Raw genomic sequence first — 10,648 nt, forward strand, 5'->3', positions numbered from 1 at the left:
TAATATAGTTCTTGAAAGCTCTAATTTTCTCTCTGAGCTCTGCTTTAACTTAATCCCATGAGTATGACAGGCTGTTTAGTGTCATTTTTATAAAATTTTTCTCTAATTTCACTAGTAATTTCTTCAATGACACTTTGGTTTTTCTGAGAGTGTAGCTAATTGTCACATATTTATAAATATTTGAGATTTACTTTTTTTATTTCTCGTTTTATCCCATTGTCATCTGTGAAGATACTTTTAAAAATAATACTTAAATATTAATGTTGTTTTAATGTATAAAATATGATAAATCTTGTAAAATGTCCCATGTTCATGAGAAAAAGAAGTATTCTATTTTGAGATCGAATGTTATCTCTATATTACTCATGTCCAGTTAACTCTGTGAATACTTGTTTCATTCTTTTGCAGGCTCTGTTATGTGGTGCATAAAAGTTTGTAATCTCATATCTTGATGAATTAAAATGTTTATCAACATGTCATTGATAAATTGACTGTGATTGATAATGTTTATAATGTTTTGTTGACATCTGGATATTTTGAATATTGTACTGTATTGATTCCGGAATAATGTTCCTTCTTTCTCACTGGATTGGTGAAGTTAAGCACATTTTTCATCACATGCTGGCTGAGAAGCTATTTAAGAGGTTACTAAAACAGTGGTCACACCAAGCTTGTCCACTAGTGAACCACAGATGTCAAACAAAACATACATTCGTGTTTCTTGAATGGAACAGTCCTTATTACTTAATTTAGCATCTACAGCCTACAGTAGGAACATACATCATATTTCCATGTATACCTGGTATGGGATGGGGTATTGGGGGTGATTGCCTCCATGTAAAAAATGAAGCTCACCAGAATTTACCAGCTTTGTACTTCATCAAGCATATTCCAGAATGCTGCAAGTAGTCGACTAGGGTCTGGTGCTAGGAAATAGTTTTTCTACCAAACGCCTTTAGCTGAATATTTATCCTTTGGTTGAAGGACTATTTCCTGGTGCTCTGCACTCTAACGTCTTCCTTGATACATTTTTTGCTTTGTATTTTTCAGGATATATTTCCAGGGATAATTTGTATTTATTTATTTATTTATCTACTGTGTAGATATGTAAAAATATAAAATTCTTATGGAAGAATTATCTTCTAGCTTGTATTGTTTTAATGAGAAATATATTTTGCCGTTTATATTTATTCTATAAGCATAGCAGGTTCTTTTTTCTTCTATTTGTGTCTTTTCTCTTTTAGATATTTCCTTTATCACTTCATTATTCTTTGACTTGGTGAAATTTTCTTCATGTTTCTAGTGTTTGCAATGCATTGTTCTTAAAAATGTGAATTTAACATCATCACATTGTAGGAATCTGTCCATTATTTTTCAAATATATCTCTGCCATTATTCTTTTCTCTTTTTTGAACTAAAAATTTACATATCTATATACAATGATGTCTATATATGTATACACACTCACATATATATATACATATATAACTATATATCTTCATTCAGTTGACATTTTTCTAGTTTCCTAAATGATTTATGTCTTATTTTGTGTAGTTTCTATTTATACACCTTCAAGTTCATGTAGTATGTTCTTCAGTGTATAACCTACCATCATCCCTATCCTATGTATACTAAATTTATTGTCTACAATAAATAATTTATAATTTATTTATATATAAATTTTTATATATAATAGATAAATTATATGTAATATATGAGAGTGACAGACCTACTAGGTTAATTTCCAAAAATTTTATTATTTTTCTTAGTATTGACAGTGGGGGTAGTTTTCTTTTTTAGATAATTCATTGTTGATATATAGAAATGTGATTTAATTGAATGGTTTATATCTTTCAATTTTACTCTATTATTTGATAAGATAAACACTTTTGTGGAAGAGTCATTAAGCTTTTCTGTATATAAAATCATGTCACCTGCAAACAGACAATTTTACCTTTCTTTTTTTTCTGATTTAAAGTCATTTATTCCTTCTTTCCAGCTGGTGGTGAAAGCGGACATTGTTTTATTGTTCTTGATCTTAGTGGAAAAGCTTCAACTTTCCCCACTGAGTATGATTTTAGTTGGGGCTTGTCATAGATGGTATTTATTATGTTGAGGTACATTTCTCCTCTATCTCATTATTATTAGTTTTTATTATGGATGAATCTTGTCTTTAATAAAGTGACTTTTTTCCTGAATCTATTGAGATGATCATAAGATTTTATGTTTTACTCCATTAATACAATGTATCACATTTACTGATTTCTGTACTTTAGTAATTCTTACACCCTAGGGTTCAATCTTAATTGATCCTGGTGTATGATCATTTTAATATATTATTGAATTAGTCTGCTAATAAATTTTGGAGAATTTTTGCACGCATATTTATCTGAGAAACTGACTTTTTTATAGTAGTGTTCCTAGCACAATAACCCTGGCTTCCTAAAATGATATTGGAAACTTTCCCTCCTCTTAATTTTTTGAAAGATTTTAAGAAGAATTGATATTATTTCTTTTTTAAATGTTTGGTTGAATTCACCAGTGAAACTATTTATTCCTGGGTTTGCATTGTTGACAAGTTTTTATTACTCTTACTTATGGATCTGTTCAGATTCCCCATTACTTCATGGTTAATTGTTGGTAGTTTACATATTTCTAGGATTTTTCCATTTTTGTAGGTTGTTTAATTTCTTGTCATATATAGTTATTCATAGAACTGTCATCATCCTAATTCTATAGTATCACTTATAATTTCTCATTTATTTGAAATTTTACATATATTTTCTTGTCTTTTTTCTAGGTTAATGTACTTTAAAGTTATTTTGGTATACCTTCTCAAGATCCAACTGTTTTGTTAAACTTTCCTGTTCTTTTCCTGTCCTGAATTTATGTCTGCTCTAATATTTATTGCCTTCCTTCTGCTAATTTTTAAAATATTTTTTGTTATTTGTTATATAAAATTTGTTTAAGATATTTTTCTTGATCTATGAAATTATTTCTGTTAAGTTCCTTGTTAGACCTGCTTTTGCAGCATCGTATGAGTTTTAGTATATTGTATTTCCATTTTCATTTGTCTCAATATATGTTTATTCTATTTTGATTATTTCCTTGGTCTATCTCATGTTCAGGAATATTGCATTTGGTTTTCATTGACTTTTGAATTTTCCAGTTTTCTTCCTGTTATTTACTGTAGTTTCATTCCACTGTTTGTAAAAGTTTCTTGGTATTATTTTAGTCTTCTTTATTTTGCTAAGAATTGTTTTGTAATTAATATATTATTTAACCTAGAAGGTACTTAACCTATGATTTATTCTATGTGTGCTTGAGAAGATTTTGTACTATGTCTCTGCTTGATGTGATGTTCTATATATGTCTCATGTGCTTCCCAACAGGCAGTATCAAACAGCTATGCTGCTATGACCAGTATCCTTAACTTGGGAACATGGGATGCATATATAATACAATTTTTGTGCCTGGGCTTCTAATAGAAACAACTGTGTTAACTCTTTATTCGTTTAGCTTGATTGATTATTTCCTTTATGTGTGGTGTTTTGTTGCTTTACTGCATTCCGGTTATTTTGGATTCCAGAAATTATTCTTTTTTCTTTTTCATGTCCTGGATATATTTGTATTCCTATGAACATACTTCAGAATTTTTCTGGGATACAGGCAGTTATTTTGAAACAGCTTTCTACTTTTTGCTGTGACTTGTTAGGCTGCTCTGAAGCAATGTTCAGTGTTGGTCTAGTTATTTTAAACTACTGATCCAAGCCCTTACTGCATATAAAACAATCTGAAATGAATTCTTCAGTTTCGTTGTTTGTAAAAACCAAGACTCACAACCTGTAGGGGTCTGGGAAATTATCCTCACATTAATTCAAGAAGGGGGATCTTCTCCTGAACCCCTCACATCTTTCAGTGAAGCTTTTTTCCCTTCACTGCTCTGCTCGATGACATCAGTCACTTTGCTCCATCTCCCCTGATCAGGGAGGCACTGGAGTCCCTCTCCTATATCCTTTTCTACACAGTAACCTTATTTTCCCAGAATTTTTCCCATAGATTTCTATCACTTTGTGACATTTTTGTCTGTTTATCATTTTTTATTAGAACTCTTCATGGGTCAACCATCATACACTGTCCTAAGCATTAGATTAGAAGCTTAAATCATGCTGTAATAGCAAGTTTCCTTTCTCATTCTGTGGCTTCCAATTTTCAGTTATTGCATTAGCCATTAACTGTGATGATTTTGAGACTTTCAGAAAGTTTCTCTTAATTTAGTTATTACAGTGAGAGTTGAACTCATTGATGCAGTTTTACTTCACATTATTAACACATATTTTACATTGTACATATATATTTACATAGTGATTTAGTCACCAGTGATTCATAAGCCATTTTTGGGAACTTACGCTTTCTTAAATTTTACAAATCCCTATTCTAAATTTATCTCCTAAAAATCATACTCTTGTCAGTCTAATTAATCTCAGTGGATTGTCCAAAATGCCTATGGAAAACGAGGCATGGAGTACATGCCCCTTTTCAGGAGGCTGCAATTACTTCCCCTCAGGATCATCAGAGATACAAGTACAGCTGTGTAATTCAGAAAGAGTTCACCGAACACTTCAGACAGGCCTGAGACACATATATTCTTGTGGCTTAGAGCACAAACACACCTCCAAGAAAGAACTCTCTGTATGATGCTCACTGAATTGAACTGAAGAGTAATGAAATTGGGCATTTCATCAGTCTGTCTGCACAAGCGCTCATTTCAGGAAGAGAGACCTCACATCTCATTCTTCAGGGTTATTTGTTTTTGCTCTTCATGATTATTTCCTTATGGGATTGCAGTTTGATTGTTTTATCAGATTGAGGAAAACCAAATTGCCAAGGTACAGTGATACCATTCAGTGTTATTAGCATTTTCATGTTTTCCTATAATAAAAGCCTTTCATTTTATCAATTTATTACTACTTCCTAATTCTATAACCATTAGACATGTGATATGCATAGTTAAAGTGTATAAATCAAGTCATTTCAGGGCTTGTACATCATATTAAGAGTTTTTTCCTCTCAAATTTCTGCTTGTAGGAACATCTTATCACTTTATCCATAGACTACAAGTTGCAAGAGCATGTTAGTGAACATGGAGAACTTCACCCTCTTCAGGGAATTCCTCCTCATGGACATCTCAAGCTCCTAGAAACTCCAAGTCTTGCAAGGTCCACTGTTTTAATGATTTACCTGGGAGTCTTAGGTGGAAATTTTCTCACTTTTACCATCATTGTTATGGACACACACCTTCACTCCCCAGAGTACTTCTGTAAAGGCAATTTATCCCTCGTAGATTTTGGTTACATCTCAGTTACTGTCCCCAGTTCCATTGTAAATTCTCTAAAAGGCAGTAAACTGATTTCTCTCACAGCTTGTGCTGCTCAGAACTTGCTATTTATTTTCTTTGGGTCCACAGAGATCTTCTTCCTTATGGTCATGTCCTATGACCGCCATGTGGCCATTTTGCACCCTCTGCACTCTGGGGTCACCATGACCCCACATCTGTGCACACAGTTGGCAGGTGTCTCATGGGCCAGTGGCCTGGTCTATTCTGCTGTCCACACAGGGACCATGTTTAGGCTTCCCTTCCCAGAGTCCAATGTGATCCATCAATATATCTGTGATGTGCCTCAAATCATGGACTTATCATCTTCAGATATTCAATTTTCTGAGTCTGTGGCCCTTGCTGTGAGTGGTCATTTTTTTATTCTTCTCTGTCATTTTTCTCACCTCATATGTTCACATTCTTTTAGCTGTGCTCCAGAGGAATTCTGTAGAATCCCAGAACAAAGCCCTATTGACATGCTTCCCACAGATAGCTACTTTTATTCTGTTTGTCATTTCTGGACTATTTGCTGTATAGGGTCCTGTCTCAAATGTGTCAACCATTCAAACCCAGCTCATGGCCATGTTCTACACCACGGAGCCCCCCTTCACAAATCTTATCATATTCAGCCTGAGAAACAGGGAGATTAAAAGTGCTTGGGGAACACTGTTTAATTAATAGGTGCTGGTCCAGGAAGAGCTTTCCTTACTGGAAATTAATATTTCAATAATCAGTTTGGGAAAATAATTATACCACACAAACTGTATTATGTTAAAGTATTATTCATTTATTTTTACTAAAAAATGGAGAATAATGTATACATAAATTACTAGTAATCATATGAACAAAAGTTTTGCTTGAATAAAATGAATGATTATTTCTTACACCCACTCTTTTGAATGTAATTTATGTGGTATCAAGAGAATTGTTTATATTCCCACTGTTTTGTAAGTCATAAAGGCCTGGAACAATATGAGTTATTTCCCCATTTATACATTGATTTGTTCACAAATATTTGATAAAAATTCAAGTCTAATTGTAAAAAGATGCCTTATATTAAGTTTTTCCCAAGAATAATAATTTTTCACTTTGATTCTATATGTCAGTATAGGATTTTTTGTATAAACAGTCAATAATTTTATTAGAGAAGAGAGAAATATCTCTATCTAAACAATTCTGTTCATGTGCATAATCATAAAATAAAATCAATTTCGAATTCCCATTCATCAGAGTTAATATCAAAGAGAAAGAAGCTATTTGGTGCAAATGCATCATAAGCAGATAATTACTTTATTGTAGCCATAAAAAATCAAAATATACAATGCACACAAATAGTGTGTGGAGAACACACAATGTTAGCATAAGAAACACAAACTTCTGACAATGTTCTAATGCTTAACATAAATAATATATATAGGAAGAAGAATGAGAGCCTGGCCATAAGGGAGTTGAATGAAGTCACTTATGTTTCTGTACATTGAATGTGGATAACACATGATGGCTGGGATTTGGAGAATCCAAAGTCAGGACAGTAAATTGAGTGACAATTCATATCACAGAGAAAAGTACAGAGTGGAACACACATGAACAATCCTGATCAGCTAGAAAATAGATTTTCCCCTCAAAATCTTAGAAAGTCTTAACTCTGGATGAATTTTACTTGTATAATGCTTATTTCAGTGTTGAGTTAAATATTTTTGTTCCAGGAGTAGAGGGGAATTTATAATTAGGAAAAAGGGTGTTTGCTATTTCCATGATGTTTTGATATATAGATAACCACATGCTAATCTCAGAATTAAATATTAAAATTAACAAAGTTTTGTGGTCATTGTTACAGACCCTAATTGAGCAAAACCCACCAGCTGTTCTCTTTCAAATACAATTGCTGCTAGGTCTGAATTTATACTAATATGTCTATCCATGTATCTGTGTTTTGTTAATTCAAATAAAAGTTACTAAAAAGTGTCATTTTCTGTTTTTATTTGTTTAACCCCAATGGGTCACTGAAAGCTGCCTAAGTATATCTATTTCTTCTGTTCTTATAACATTACACCTCATATCATGGGTCACACATTATTTATTCATGCCCTTATCCATAAGCACCTAAGCTATTCTATCTCCCATCTTACTGAAGAATTTTGTTTCTAAAAATATCTTCACCCAAGATTGGTATATACACCCAATGGAATTTTATTCACCCATAAGAAGTAAACAAATCCTACCATTTGCAACAACATGGATGGAGCTGGAGGATATTATGCTCAGTGAAATAAGCCAGGCGGAGAAAGTAAAGTACCAAGGGATTTCAGTCAATTGTGGAGTATAACAACAAAGTAAAACTGAAGGAACAAAACAGCAGCCGACTCGCAGACTCCAAGAAAGGACTAGCAGTTACCAAAGGGGAGGGGAGGGGGAAGTCAGATACAACTTCCCAATAGTTGCCACTCTTGCAATTATAAAGTTTCATCTCATTTTCATTTCAGTTTCATTTCAGATTGCTAGTGTATTAGAAGTCCTCATAACATATAAGAATGTGGAAATTATCTTATGGGTATTTTAATGTAGTTTTTTGCCTATTTTTATTGTATTTCTGGACATATCACTTTGATTTGAAAGTGTTATTATTGTATATTTAATATATCAATAGAAGACATGTTTTTCAATTAGAAAAAAATCTATTTTCCTCTGTTTATTTAAATTTTGACCCTATATCTCTCTTTGAAGAATTAAATTTTCTTTTAATATCACAATATACTGTTACCTGCATCATTTCTGTTTCAACAATGTTTGTGGAGCTTATGCTGACCCAAGATTCCAAAGGAATCTGTTTCTAGTATTTTTTTGTATCTTTTAAACTGTCTTTTAGTAGCATCTAAGATGACTTGTAAATTATTTTTGAGTTTCTATAATATATGGTGATGAAGATATACTACTAGGAAATTATACCTAAAAATTTAAAAAGTAAAAATGTCAAAATCAATAATGCTTTAAATTTACCAATACAATTGTTACTATCAATGTTATTACTATTATACCTAGTCTGATATAGTCCAAATCAGGAGACAATTTGTGATTATAGCTCCACCTCATCTCAGAATGGCAGAAAATCTAGTTTGCTTATACTTTAAAAGATGATGTTTTACTTCTGGCAGAATAATTCCAGAAATACTTGGAATTCTGACCTTACAAATATTATATTATTTAATCATCTGTTCAAATATATATTTAGTCATGGAAGTAATCCACATTAATTGTAAAATTAGAGTATACAAGGCAAAACAGATCATGCTACCTATCAAAAAGTTTCAAATCTCCTTGAAAATAATTCTATATTCTATGTCTATAGCTTAAGTTCCAGTTTTAAATGAACACTAGGCAGTTCCATTGAATAAGCTGGATCAGTACAGTGCTCATAGAAAACATTCCTGGTTCCTGGAAAAATATATTTGTTAGGAGACGTCACTAACCCTGAATATGTGCTGGTTACATCCCTGTCCATTTAGATTTGGAGAAATGAGCATATTTAGCTTTTTTAGGCTTTTTACTCTAAAAGACCTCAATCTACTACCTCATCTGTAGGCCTATAAGGAATTTTGGCTTTATAAATAAAAGGACACAGAAGGACAGAAATGATTACTATGCTGGTAACTGCCTGAGACTCCTGAGGGTGTGGACCAAAGGACAATTGTATACCTATTTCCCAACGGTGTACATTTGTTTTTCATAAGCCAATGTAGTTTTATTTATATAGACTTATTTATACATTTAAGACCCTACCTTACTGATGTATAATTCATATACTGATGTATAATTCATATATATCATATATATGATATATAATTCATATATATAATTCATGTATGATGTATAATTCATATATTCATGATGTATATTCATGTATATTTGTTTTTCATAAGCCAATGTAATTTTATTTATATGGACTTATTTATACTTTTAAGACCCTACCTTAATGATGTATAATTCATATATAATATAGTATATATTCCTGTTTTAATTCAGAGTTGTAAAACCAACATCACAATCAATTTTGGAACATTTTCTAATCACAAAAAGAAACCCAACATGCTTTAGGAGTTACTCCCAATTTCCTCAAACTTCTTTTAATTCTAGGGAATCATTAATCTACATTCAGACTCTATGGATTTGCCTATTTGTATCTAATATATAAATGAAATCGTACAATATGTGTTTTATAAATTGCCTTTTTAAACTGTGTGTAATGTTTTTCAGATTTCATTCAAGTTATAGGATGAATCAATAAGTTACTTTTCCTTCTTGTCCAATAGTATTCTATTACATGAAAATACTCTAATTTCTTATTAATTTATCAGTCAATGAACATTTTAGTTACTTCTACTTATTTGGTCATTATGAATAATGTTATTTTAAACATTGACATACAAATTTCTTGCAGACATATGTCTTATTTTATCTATATACCTAGGAGTGGAAATACTATGTCATATGATAACTCTATATTTAATCATTTGGAAACTGCAAGCCTGTCTTTCAAAGTGGCAAAACCATTTCATATTCCCACCAAAAAGATAGGGTGCTCAAATTTCTCTTCATCCTTATTAACACCTGTTATGCCTATTTGCAGATGGGATGATTTTCTGTATATAAAACCCTAAAGAGACTATACCAAAAGCTGTCAGAGAAATTTGCATTCAGTAAAGTTACATGATATTAAATAAATGCACAGAAAACAGTTACATTTCTATAACTTAAAACAAAGTATATGAAAGAAATTTAAAAAGCAATCTCATTTACAACGGTATAGTATTGAAAAGCAATAAATTACTTAGGGATAGATTTAACTGAGGAGATGAAAGACACTATACAATAGAAACTATAAGGCCTTGATCAAAGAGATTGAAGAAAATAGTGTCTATGAATAGATGAATGGATAAAGAATATGAATGGATAAAGAAATGAATACACAATATTCAGTTATAAAAAGAAAAGAAATCCTCTGATTTACAACAACATGGATAGATCTAGAAGGTATTATGCTTGGTGAAATAAGCCAGGTGGAGAAAGACAAATACCATATGACTTCACTTACACATGGAATCTAAAAATGAAATAAAACAAAATGATCAAAACAGTAATTGACTTATATAAATGGAGGAAAGACTGGTTGTTACTGTGGTGGAGGGCTTGGGGTGGGTGGGTGAAACAGGTGAAGGGGATAAAGAGGCACAGAATCACAGTATAATATAAATTAGTCACAGGGATGAAAGTATA

This window comes from Manis pentadactyla, chromosome 13, assembly GCF_030020395.1.
Source record: "Manis pentadactyla isolate mManPen7 chromosome 13, mManPen7.hap1, whole genome shotgun sequence".
Taxonomy (NCBI): Eukaryota; Metazoa; Chordata; class Mammalia; order Pholidota; family Manidae; genus Manis; species Manis pentadactyla.